Source organism: Sceloporus occidentalis, unplaced genomic scaffold (genome assembly GCF_023333645.1).
Source record: "Sceloporus occidentalis isolate IW3139 unplaced genomic scaffold, rSceOcc1.0.p SCAF_13, whole genome shotgun sequence".
In the NCBI taxonomy this organism is placed as follows: Eukaryota; Metazoa; Chordata; class Lepidosauria; order Squamata; family Phrynosomatidae; genus Sceloporus; species Sceloporus occidentalis.
This window is the reverse complement of record NW_028316993.1, coordinates 14,716,887-14,730,771: the sequence shown is the minus strand read 5'-3', so window position 1 is coordinate 14,730,771 and position 13,885 is coordinate 14,716,887. Positions and strand designations below refer to the sequence as shown.

The following is a 13,885-nucleotide window of genomic DNA, read 5'->3' as shown; positions in this document are numbered from 1 at the left end:
TAAATGTATTTTAAAAGTTCATGCACAAAAAATGCTTTATGGGGAAATGCTTTTGTACATCTATGTACAAACACACCAGGAATGCATATACACTCCAGAAGCTTTAATTGTGTTTGAAATAATTTGTGGGCATGAATGATTTATTGGCACTGGATGTGGAGGTGCCAAAGGAGGCAAGTATGCATTATTCTGTAATCTTAGGATGAGTATTCTGACTGAAATCCTCCCATTACTTATGGATGCCAGAGCAATGCCAGTCAGCTGTTTGCACAGTATCCCACTGTGTTGTCCTGTACCACTGCCACTGGTGCAGGTCACTCCCTTTGAGGTGAAAAATGAAGCTCCTAGCATTCATTGCATGGCTGGGCACCTCACTGTGACCTCTGAGGGAGCAAACCATGGCACAGTGGTGCCAAGTGGCACAACAGGATGCTGTGTAAACAGCCACCTGGCGTTGCTCCGTAGTGCTCTGGATCTTCCTGCTTTTTTAAAGCTGGTTTAAGGCAGGGATAGCCCAAATTCAGTGTGGAACCTGCCTTCTTATGTTAAGACAGTCTACATTCGAATCAGGGCTTTGGCTCTATGTCAGGGTGATGGGAAGGCAAGGGGAAACCAGTTTTAATGTCCTGTGTCGACATGCCCCTAGCAATTGGAAACCAATGGAGAAAGAAAAAAGTTGAAAAGCCTATCCTATCTATACCAACTTTTGTAATGATAGGTTTGGCATAGTTGCTAAAATGTCTCTTGGCAGCCACATGCATACCCATTTTTGTGCCTTTGGGGCAGAATCGTTGATTTACAGCATCCCAAATCTCTGCTGCTTTTTTACAGTTTTGTGGTTGGACTTTAAAAAGCTTCAGTTCTGGACTACAGTTAGCAGAATTCAACATGGCTGATGGCTATATTAATTGGGTTATCCTGGTAGTTTTCCAAGTTCTGTTTTGTGGATCCAGCTTTGCAGCAAATCTTGTTTTTTCCATAGTTCCAGCAATGCTGTACATTTATAATTATATCAGCGCATATCTGGCCAGAATTGTAAAATGAAATGCCGGGTGACATCTATGGTGTACTAAAACCTAAAGGGACAATTTCATTGCCGCTCTTACAGTGACTATTAAGATCTTTTAAAAGCACACAGTAATGAGAATCTCTGCATATATATATTTTTTCATCGCTTAGTTAAGCTTTACAGCAGCAGGATCCAATCTTTTGATCTCTGTCCTTGCTATCAGTTTCATAGCATTGCAATGCTAGAGTAGAATTTAAAGTCTTGGACTGAACTGTCTGTAATGTTACCCTTTTATGCATAGTAAATGCGATTATCGTGAAAAGTAGCACTGTCTTTAACACTTGTATGTTGCCAGTTCTTGAAAATCACATTTGCTCTGTACCAGTGGCATCTGGTTGTCTCTGTGTCTGTGGAATTCGAGGTGCTAGACCTATTTGGGATGTAGGGGTCAGCCCTTTGGATAGCTCCAGTAAAGTTGAGACTAAAATCCAGAGCAGATTCTCCATCCTGCTGAGGTTGCCAGGCACCACCAATTTGAGCATCAGCTTGAATTTGAGGCTCCTGTGGACACATCAGACCTATTTCCCCATGGCCTGATTTTGTGTCACCCTGCCTCCCTGGTGCTGCCAGGTGAAACACTACCATTGCCCCACTGTTGAGGAGAAAGCATTAATCCCATTCTTAAGTCATTCCCTCCATCCCAAGTGCCAAGGCCTCAGAGGGAGAGGAGAAGAGGTAGGCACAGCTCAACCATGCCTAGGCCCAGAAGCAGATGAAATTGCCTCCTTTGACCCCAACTGCCATTGCCCTGACCATGGAAGGAGTGAATAAGCAGGTTTAGTTCAGGCCCAGAGGAAGATGATAGCCCCTCCATCCATCCCAATCGCCACTGTCTTGGCCATGGAGAGAGAGAAGAAGCAAGTGTAGTTCCATCATGCCTAGGCTTAGAAGAGGATGAAAGCCCTTCCATCCATCCCAACTGCCACTGTCTTGGCCATGGATAGACAGAAGAAGCAGGTGTAGCTGTGTTATGCCTAGGCCCAGAAGAAGATGATAGCCCCTCCATCCATCCCAACTGCCACTGTCTTGGCCATGGATGGATAGAAGAAGCAGGGGTAGCTGTGTCATGCCTAGGCCCAGAAGCAGAAGAAAGGCCCTCCATCCATCCCAACTGCCACTGCATGGAAGGGAGGTCATAGAGGGAGAGAAGACAAGGCAGACATAGCTCACTCAGGCCTAAGCTTAGAAGCCGATGAAAGGCCCTCTCTCCATTCCAAATGCCACTGCCCTGACCCCAGAGGGAGAGAAGAAGAAGTTAATCCCTTACCACATTGCTATCCCCTTTTCATTTTGTGTCATGTCTTAATTAGAATGTAAGCTTGAGAGCAAGAAACTGTTTTGTTGTTCTTTTACTTGTAAAGTCAAAAATGATCTGAAGGCTCACAGCAGCAGCAGCAGCAGCAGCAACAACAACAGGGCACCAATAAGTTTCTGGCCTCTGATGAAGTCATGTTTAATTGCATCTTATATGGAGAGACAGAGAGGGAAAATGGGAAATGATGTTGTTTTCCCAAATACATTGCTTGGGCCCAATGATCTGTGCCATTTATTAATAAAGGTCATTGTCAAGCATCCCTTCCACCATTTAGATGTCTACAGTTGTAGGATCCCAGGGTTTTGCAACTCATATGGGGATGCAGTTTCTCCAAAGACAAGGAGTTCTTTATGGATGCCGATGGCAGGATTAGCATTTGCCACCTCTTTCTTTCTTTCTTCCCACCTGCTGTGTTACAAGTCATGGTGACAGAGATACCTGGAATAAAAGATGCAGAGAGGCATTCATGCAAGAGGCTTAAAATAGCAAAGGTTCCATCTGCTTTGAGCAAAATCAATCAATCTTCTCCTGTAATCACAGACGGGTTGCTCTTTATTTCTGCTGCAAATAATGCTCAGTGGTAAAAGAGAACTTCAGCCTTTTTGGTTTAGACATGCCTCTCCTGGCTTGCTGTCCAAAAGGGAGACTGGCACAGATGAGTAGTTTCCAAAATAAAGTTGCCGTGTTAGTCTATTGCAGTATAAAGAGGACAAAGGCATGGGTTGATTATTATTTTAGCATAGTCCATATCTTCAAATGCAACACAGAATGATAGTAAAGTCTCAGGTTATTAAGCATATTGATACATTTGTGGGAATGGGATTCAGAAAGACACAAATCATGGCCTTCACCCTAAATCTTCAAAGGGCTGCAAGAGGTGATACAAGTCTTTCATATCTTTATAGTGGTGAGTTAGCATTGATATAAAGAAAGAAATCTGTTTACTAAAAGTCAGTTCCCTTGGCATGGTTAGCACCATCTCTGATGAAATTCCTCTTGTATGTGCAGCAGTGAGGACTTGTGTGTTAATATACATAGTGCATCATGAAACCATCAATGCCCTGTGCATTGGACAAATAGTCTATGCAAGTGAGAAAATAGCAATAGCGTTTACATTTCTATAGTGCTTCATAGTGAACTCAGCACTCTCTAAGTGGTTTACAAACTGTAAGCCAATTGCCCTCAACAAGCTGGGGAATCATTTTACCAACCTATGAAAGGAGGGAAGGCTGAGTCAACCTGGAGCCCTGTGGGATCGAACTCACAACATTGTGGCTGTAGTACCAGCATTTAACCACTGTGCCACTAGGGCTGCCAGCTTTAGCCTTCCTAGACATACATTCAAGGATTTACAGGTGGCAGTCCTTGAACAAGGAAGAAGAGGGTATGGGCAAAGAACAAGCCAAGGTATGGGCAAAGAACAAGCTCTCCCTCGATGATGATGATGATGATGATGATGATGATGATGATGATGATGATGATGATGATGGCGGCTTTTTAAATGTATGTTGTGACACACTTTCTGAGTAAATGACAGTCCTCTGTAGGAATTCCTGTCTGCCCTACCATTAGGCAGAGTAAGGCCACAACTCCAGGCAGCAGACTTTGGGTGCATATAGACTCATTATCCAATTTATTTCCATTGTATTTGTGCTACCAGGTAAGGGAATAAGGATTTTGCAGGGTTTTAAGCTTGTTGGTACTACATAATGTGGCTGGCTTGGGTACTAAGGCACCTTGTCCTGGATCAGTGGGTGAGGGCCATCATTTCGACACTCTGTCTCTGGCATAAAATTGTGTTAGGATGGCCTGGCTGCCCAAATGAAATTCAGCCATGGCAGTGTAAATGACTGTGGCAAAAGACAGCGAGGAAATCTCAAGATGAAGAAAAGATATCAGCAGTTGACATAATTAAAAGATATTGCTAAGTATTAAATAGAAGGTAATGTATTTACCATGGTCATGTCACCATCACTAATAAAGACGTATTCGTGTAGCTAATTTTATATTTGCTTGACAAGCTATTTGGGGGTAAATATAGCCTGAGTTGTTGCAAACCTATTAATCTGCCTGGCTTTTAATTCATAGCCAATTGTTTATATGTTCCCAAAGAATCATGTTAAAGTTAGATATCCCAAGGGTTGGTTTTCTTGCTGTGTTTTGTTAATGCAGAAATAGCTATGGTTACCATGTATTCATACTTTTGGTTGCTGCTAGTTTCATCAGGGGTCAGCTACGTCAACAAGCAACAGGTTGTTGACTAAGGGGACTTCTAAGACTATGGAAGCTTCTGGTGTGGCCTGGGATCTGCACTGTTATAATGCTATGAATCCATATCACCTGCCGTAGCTGGATCCTATGAAATCCTGGGGTTTGTAATTGCTGATGGAGATTTTTAAGCACACCCCCCTCCCCCCATAAGAGCTATTTGACAGTGAGACAGACTGCTGTTAGGCCTGTATGGATGGGCCAAAAGGCCCCTGCTCTTCTCGGCTTCATGTCATCTTGTCTGGACATCAGAGGCCATTAGACCCAGGCCAGGATCTGGCAGACCAGATGCAGATCCAGTGAATCTGGCCTCTTGCTGGCCCAAAGGGGCCTTAATCTGGTCTACAAAGACTGGCTATTAATTTTATAGGAAACTCCACAGCAGCAGCTAGCAGACTAGATGGCCCCACGCCATACTTATTTACCTATTTGCCTCTGCCATTGTGTCTGCTGAGAAGACCCCTGTCAAAGGCTGGATGAGGGCACCTGGCCATGTGGGTGTAGCCAGGTGTCCCGTTTCTGTCCTTAAGGGCTATGACAGGGGTCTTCTCAGCAGATACAATGGCAGAGGCAGGTGATGGTAGCACATGTGATGGTAGCGAGTCCGTGCCATGGCATGGACACTCACCCATGACCACACCAGCCTGGGAACTGACCTGGATCAGGAGAGCATGGGTTTAGCCTCAGAGGATGGTGGACCCTTCGTCTTGGTTTGGATGGGCATTTTTCAAGAGTGCTTTAGATGTACTGTATATTCCTGCATGACCACGCTAAGATTCAATGATTCCATTGTGGGCCACAGTAGAAGAAGAGAAGGGCTGAGGATGCCTTCAGTAAGAAACTCACCTGCTGTTTGGAGTCAACTGGGGGCTTTGCAGTCCGCTTGCCTCGACTCCACCTCTATCCATACCCATTGGATCAAAACCTCCCGAAAAACAACTTTTCAGTCCCAGCAGCAGACTTTCAAAGAGGCCTTTTGAATTTGGCATTTTGAAAGCTGCCACAAAATACCCAGAGGTTGGTAATTAAACTCCAATAATTCATTTTCTCCCCTTTCTTTTTATAAGTAATTTTTGCCAGTGGGGATGGAGGGCGGTGGAAAATCTGGTGTTTTGCATATATATATATATATATATATATACTGTATATATATATATATATATATATATATATAGAGAGAGAGAGAGAGAGAGAGAGAGGGTGGGTGGCTGCTTCAAAATATTGTTGGAAATTCCGCCTTTTGCTTTTTAATTTTCTTTATTATAGCAAACTAACATCTCTAGTTTTAATTATTAGCAGTATGCCAGAGAGAAACAGAGAGAGAGGCTCAAGGCCAAATAATGCATCATGACTCAAATGTTTAATAAGAATGATAAAGAGCTATAATGGAGTCCAAAACTTTGCACACACAAAACAACCCATGGCATCCAAGTTGCATACATGATGGGTGTTTTGTTGGCCATCCATCTGGCTGAGGACAAAGAGATTCTCTGGTAGAAACATTTTTGCATCATTTCTGCAGTAGATAATAGGGATGGGTGCATGTTTCGGTTTGTTTTTTTAACAAGAATTTGCCTATATATATATATAATTATTTGCCATACAGTTATACATCAGGCATTATTCGAATGTGTAACTGGAGACATGTTATGAAGTTGGAAAAATAAAATGTCAAGGAGGAAATAAGTGTTTTGGGGAATCAGTTACACTTCTCCCAGCATGGAGAAGAATTCATAGAATCATAGAGTTGGAAGAGACCACAAGGGCCATCCAGTCCAACCCCATTCTGCCATGCAGGAACTCTTAATCAAAGCATCCCTGACAGATGGCCATCCAGGAGAGGAGAGAGGAAGAGGACCAATTAGAAGGGACTGCCTTCCTTTCCCATTGCAGTTCTCTAGAAAGAAGTAAGAGAAATTATGACCTCACGCTTCTTCTTCTGTAGAATCTTGCCCATCCCAGTAGACTCAGACAAAAGCAAACTGCTGCAGCAGCTCCTTGTGTGTCCTTCCTCATTAATAATGTTGGCCGTCTTGACCGCTCTCTGATGTTGCTTGACCACATGCAACCCGGTTTGCTTCTGTGAAATGTTGGAGAACATGGTCTTTGGACTCCTTGCGTATTCTTATATTTAACCCTTTTGTGGCTGGCAGGTACAGTATGGTCTTCTTCTTTGTGTTATTTAGCTAGTGCTATTTAATGTAGAAGGTGGAAATGGGGGAGAAGGTCAGTTTGTTTTTGGAATATTAAACAGAATTCAGACATGTGAAGTCAAAGGCTTTCATGGCTGGCATCCATAGTTTTTTGTGGGTTTTGGGGGGCTATGTGGCCATGTTCTAGAAGAGTTTATTCCTGATGTTTCGCCAGCACCTATGGCTGGCATCTTCTGAGAAACACAGATGCCAACCACAGATGCTGAAGATGCCAGCCACAGATGCTGGTGAAACATCGGGAATAAACTCTTCTAGAATATGGCCACATAGCCCAAAAACCCCACAAAAAAACTAAGAATTTAGACATATCTTCATACCTGAAACAAAAAGAAAATGAAGGTTTTTTAATATATACACACACACACACAGAGTACCACCAACAAAAAAAAAATGACACTCAAGTTTTCTCAGTCCCTTTCTTGTCGTTTTTCTTACATTTCAAGTCCCTAAGGAGACCTAGTTGATTTCCAGTTGGACTCAAGAGAGTCCAACTGGACTCTCTTTGTCAAGAAGGGATTGGCTCTCCGCTGGCACCTATTTCTTGAAGTCAGACAGTGAAACAAAACCACAGCCGACCATTTCAAAACATAAGACCCTTTTGTATTCTTATGTCAGCTCATGCCTGCTATGCAAGAACCCTCAGCATTATATTCCCCGGCTCTCTGCAGCAGTGGAGCTGCAATCTAGTGTAGGTCAGATCGGCAGTTGCTTTCACCTGCTGGAGCACAGGGTTAACCGTTCCAGCCTCCTGCTGCATTACATTTCTCTCTTTGAATTGACTGCTGGGTTCAATAAAACAATAATTTTTAAAAAAATCTTGCCTCGAGCAACTCCTGTGCCAGGATTCCCAAGAAAGGTCCACATCAATGCGGACCTTTTGGAATGGGGCACCGAGGTCTGGAGGAAGTGAACACCTATAGGCAAGTCTTAAAACTCCTACATTTATCATTTATACAGAGAGGTCTCTCCGAGGGGCCGGGTGGGAGGAAGCCTGCTGCTGGCAGAATAGCAAACAGCGGTTGGGTTATGCAGCCTGCAAAGTCATCTTTCTAGCGTGTGTTCCCCAAAGCTTTTTCAAAGCCATCAGCTGTTTCTGATAGTCACAAGGCTGTAATGTTTATATATGTAATGGTTTAAGGAAGTCAGCCAGTTTGGGATGGACTCAGCCATGCTGAAGATATGTGCTTCAATGTCATTAAATCTGGGCTGCTCCATACTGGCAACTAATCCTGATTAAATCAACAGCATTTAATGATGCTTTGGGTGGCTTCTTTCTATGTCCGCATCCACACACTATTTCAAAAATAAATAAAATGCATGGTCTGTTCTTAATCATAGAAGCATACGATCATAGAGTTGGAAGAGACCCCAAGGGCCATCCAGTCCAACCCCCTTGCCATGCAGGAATACACAATCAAATCACCCCGAGAGATGAGCATCCAGCCTCTGTTTAAAAACCTCCAAAGAAGGAGACTCCACTACACTCCGGGGGAATAGGGGTGGTCTCTTGCCCTTTTTCTTCTTTCCACTTGTGTTGACATGTGTACACACACACACATGCACGTAACACTGCTGATCCAAACATGTTGGTAAGGGGTAAAGACAACAACAAAGGAGGAGGCTGGCAGACCTTTCCTGAAAAATTCCAGAAAACCAGGGTTCAAATCCTCGCTCAGCCCTTAGGGCGCTTTTAGTGAAAGGGGGTTCCTGGTCTTACACCTTGGGTGATGGGACCTCAGTTGATGGAAAGGGAGTAACATTTAGGAACAGCCTGGTACAGGCCTCCTACTAAGTTATGGGGCTTACGGGATGGAAACTGCTCTGGGAAGATCTCCCCATTCAAGAGGACCGGAGGACAGTGTGATGCCAGTCTGTAGGTTGAGCACCAATTTGGGCATGGATGTTCTCCTTATGCAGACAGGGAAGTTGTCAGGATGGACCCCCTTGGATTTGACTGAGTTCCACACTAGGCAAGTCTCACTGCAAAAAGTGGATGAATTTAAATAAAGTGGTTCTAGTTTAAACCCATTACTTATGTATGTCACCTCTTTATTTCCTGGTGAGAATGCAATAATAACATAAAGCTGTCTTTAAAAAAATAATAACCATGACATAATTGATGGGAAGCACTTTGGACACTTGCTGAATGAACAATATGTGTTTAATGGTGAATAATGACTAATGAGCAATTATTACTAAAGCTAACTATTCATAAAACTTACTACTATGACTACTAATTGTTATTATCAATCACATCAATCTCTGTGTTGGTTATAAAGGCCCAGGGGATACGTCCCTTTGCTTTACCAACGAGGATAATAGTTTGACCTCCATTTGCAAGCTTGATTTCATTCCAAGATTGGGCCTTTGAACTTTGCCTCGCGCCGTGCCCTGTTTTGTGATCCAAAATGATTTTTCATATATTGAACTAATATGGTTACCATATAAATAGGCACAGTTTTATTCTTATCCCGGAGATGAAACGGGGACATCACAGACAGATCATTAGGGATGGGAAGAAAGGTCCTTAGACTTGAGAGCCTCAACAAAAATAGCTTTTTTGAATCTCAAGACTCGACAGAGAAGCTGTGTATCTCGCCTCAAGCATTTGAATATTTGCAAAGTCTGCAGAGCATTTCTGAGTGGGGGGGAGATAAAGCATGCACAGAGCAATGCACATGTTTTGAAGTGTGCATAGCTGCAATGCATTTGTTTGAAAATAATGCTCAGAAAGAATGGGGGAAAGTTGGGTGACTTAGCTAAACTGTGCAAATAATTAGGGACATAATATGTTGGGAGTGTATGTACCTCTTTCTTGGGACTATGGCACCAACCATCATTGAATATTGAGCAAACATGGTGTAGTGGCTTGAGCATAGGATTAGGACTCTGGAGATGGGGGTTCAATTCCCTTCTTGGCTATGGAAACCCATTGGATGACCTTAGGCGAAGCACACACTCTCAGCCCCAGAAAGCCTCATGTTGAAAGGGTTTTTCTTCCTCCTTAATTTCAGCACAATGGACAAATGAAAGGAGTAATTTAAATGTAGACTCAGTCAAGAGTTTGTTGCTCGTAAAGTACAATTTTAAACTCAGAGGTCTTCAGGTATATTGCAAGTACTTTAAAATACATTAATCAGAAGAAATACAGTTGAGTACCTAATAAAATACAATATATGTACTATAGCTGTAAATAAGCCACGTGAAACGAATTTATATTTATGTTAGTGTTTTTTTAGCTTTTATTGGGTAATGTCCTACATTTTTATTTAATGTCCTATATTTTGAGGTGCCTTGTCCTCCTTTGCAGGTATGGCATCTGGTCACCCTTCCCTAGCCGCAAACTGGTAAGAAGAAACAAGAGAAAAGTCTTCCCTCCTCTGGAGCCTCGGAGGGAAAGTTTAACAGATGGTGTGATTGTGTAAGGTTCAGGGTTCCAATGTTGTTGTTGTTATTGTTGTTGTTAAACCTTGAGTTATATGCTTTGGGGGTCCCTTGCAACAAATGATATTTAAAAGAGGTAAAGAAAGGGTTAAGAACCACTATGCTGGAGCATCCATTTCTACAATATGATTACTGCATTTCTCTTCCACTATTGGCTTCCTACTTTCCTCAAGCTCAATGGGGGTGAATCAGGCAGTCCAGGGCTGCATCCGCACTGCAAAAATAATCCAAATTGACACCACTTTAATTGCCATGGCTCAGTAATATGCAATTCTTGGAACCGTATTTTGCTGTTGCCCAGAGCTCTCTGGCAGAGAAGGCTAAATCTCTCACCAAACTACAATTCTGAGAAATCCATAGCACTGAGCCATGGTAGTTAAAGCAGTATCAGCCTGGATTATTTCTGCAGTGCAGATGCAGCGCCGGAGGAGTTCAGCCCACAACAGGATTCCCTAAGAATGAAATGGCACTTTTTACAACTCTTTTAATAGCTCTTGCAGTTTCTCAGGTGGGATTTTGGACTGTTCAGTTCCCCAGAAATGTGTGAAATGGAATGGTAACAGAGATGGAGCAGCAAAGGGAAGAGAAAACATCCATCCCGTTAAAAATAACAGTTCTGGGGTTTCTCGCCTGATAGATGTGACTATCTTCACCTGGCATGATATCCGAGTTCAGTGGGCCTTCTCTAATTGTGTTTTCTTTGCTAGGGAATGGATGAATTGGCTTTATCAAGGAGGAGAAAACACGACAACTGTAATTTTTGTGCAATGTCTATCCATCCTTTTATCTAAAGCAGTTGTTTTCCCCTTAAAGGCAGCACCAGCATACAAACATAAGAGAAACCACATAACACATTTAACCATTTTACCACTATTTAACAGAAACAACCAGCTAACACGAATCTCTCCAAGGCCTCATTCCCACTACCTTTTAAACCGGATCACAAATGGATTTGAGCCGGTTTAAATGGCCATGGTTCACACTTGGATGGAATTGCTAAAGCGATTCGGAGGGGGGGGGCACATACTAGGCCCATTTAAGCTGAATCTTTTTTCAGCTTTTTTATATAAATCGATTTCGCGCAAGTGCGAACCAGATGCGGATTGGAATCGATTAAAATTTACCCTTCAGACGGCTGGAGCGGGTCCATTTTGAATCGATTCATTCGTGAATGTGAACCATAAGTGGGTTGTTTTATTTTATTTTGCAGCAAGAAAATGCAACTGGGGCAAATGTAGTGTGAACCACGCTCTGCTACTTAACCGATTCATCGATTCGGATTGCAAGGCGATTTATATGTACAGTTGGCCCTTCTTATACACGGATTTTTAATACATGGATTCAAGCATCCACGGTTTGAAAATATTCAAAAAAAGTATAAATTTCAAATATCGAACCTTGATTTTCCATTTTTTATGGGGGACACCATTTTGCTATGTCATCCCCCCTTCACCATTCCCTTCTCCTTTTGTGTCGTGTCTTTTAGATTGTAAGCCTGAGGGCAGGGAACCATCTATTATCCCCTCTGTTGTAAACCGCTCAGATTCCCAGTGATTGGGCGGAATATAAATAAATCCTATTATTATTATTATTATTATTATTATTATTATTATTATTTTAATGGGACTTAAGCATCCATGGCTTTTGTTATCCAAGGGGCATCTTCAAACCAAACCCCAGCGCATAACAAGGGTCCACTGTAAGTGGGAATGCAGCCCAAGACCTGCATCGGATAATTTCAATTCCAGTTGAGTTGGGAATGGAAATTTTGTTTCATATACATTCAGAGTTTTAAAAAACAACAACAACATTTTGAGTGAATGCAGGAGAAAGATTTCACCTGTTCAGACGGAGCATGGTTGGACATGTTAAGGATAGTCTTCTGTTCTTCAACAACCTCAGGATCCTTAGAATGACTCTTCTCTGGGAAGCAAAAGAAGGTGGAAGAATGGCTTTTATTAAAATGCTAGCAAATAGTGCTTACTGCATACTAGAAATACCTTATAAATCTGGCCTGTTGCTGTAACCAGCCCTCTGCTTTTCAAGACATACTATTTGGTGCTTCAGCTTAATGCTTCAGCTTTTCTTGCAGGGTTTATGCAGAAAACAGTGAGCTCCAGGACAAAAAACATGGAGTCTAATCAGCAATTTAGCCTTTTCCCCTTGAAGAAGAGTAAAAACCACTTTGGAGTCGAGTGCTTTCTTTTACCTGTAGTTGAATCTAATGAGATATCTGAATTTGCCATCAACTGCAAGTCTAGATAAGTCTTGCTTTAGGTTCCCTCCCCCCCTTTCTTAGGGATGATTTAACCTGGAATCATTTCAGCTACATGAAATAAGGTTTGGTTATTTATTCATTGATAGCCTCTCCATCAGAAAAGCTGTCAATGCAAGCCATAAAACCAAACTGCAGTAGACTGCAGTATCTTATGACAAGTGTTCTTACATCTCGGCGTGATGAATTGGTAAGTTAAAATGCAGTATCATTTAACTGATTTTTATAACTTTTGGCCAATTGTCATTAAACATTTAGCTCTCAGAGGAGGACAGACAAAGAGTGGTTAAATGACACATTTTTACAACAGTTCTGTTCCCAGCATACGGACAACTTGCTCATCATAGTTAATTATCTCTTTAATACTGAGCAGCGTGCCTTCAGTAAGAGCAGCAAACGGATTTTGGATTTAGGACTCCTTAAAACCTATACTTGAAAAGACCAAATTGGACATGGCAGCTTGGAAGTATAGCTTGCTTTAAAAATAATAATAATTTAGACCATGGCGAGTAAGCGGACACGGTTTACAGAGAGGTTTGGAAGAGTTGGATGCAAAGAACCATAGTCAGAAGGGAAAGGGCCATTAGCACTGTTCTTCAAATGTTTGTGTAAGGGCTTGCACCAAGTAGTCGCCCTTCCATCTTTGCGGATTTGGGATCCATGGTTTTGATTACAGTGCACCTGCATTATATGTGGCTTTGAGCTTATGTGGAAAGCCACGCAGGGTGCAAGGGGTGGCGCATCCCATTTGAATGAATGGGGTGCATGCCTGTGGCACATGAGCGCCGCTGCGCTGCTGCACCGCCACATGCACAAGCCCCATTCACTTGAATGGGACTTGAGCATGTGCAGTATTTGGCTTACGCGGGGGGGGGGGGGGGTCCGGAACAGATCCCCCACGTAAGCCAAGGGTGCACTGTATTTGTGGAGGGGTGACCTCCGTTAAAGTTAATGGCACACATGGGAGCACGCAGCCATTCAAGCCTATGGAGCTTGAATATCTACAGATTTTCGAATTCACCGAGGAGGTCCAGAACGGATCACCTGCAAATTCAGAGGGAGGGCTGAATTGTGATAGCTGGGTTCTGCAGGGATTTTCAGACTTGCATGTGAACTTGTACAAAAGGATCTCGCAAACATGTTAGAATAGTTGTAGAATTCAAAGACAGAGCCGTGTTAGTCTGTAGAATCAGTGTGTGGAGAGATCTTTAGCACCTTTGAGACTAACTGAAAGAAAGAAATTGGCAGCATGAGCTTTTGTAGACTTCAGTCTACTTCCTCAGATGCAAGATCTCTCCACA

The 13,885-nt window shown here is 42.6% G+C and overlaps 1 protein-coding gene across 1 annotated transcript in view; it reads left to right on the top strand.

Annotated features, from left to right (window-relative positions):
- LOC149305054 (CUB and sushi domain-containing protein 2-like) overlaps window positions 1-13,885 on the top strand; it is a 460,431-nt gene that overhangs the window by 164,713 nt on the left and 281,833 nt on the right. The window lies entirely within an intron of this gene.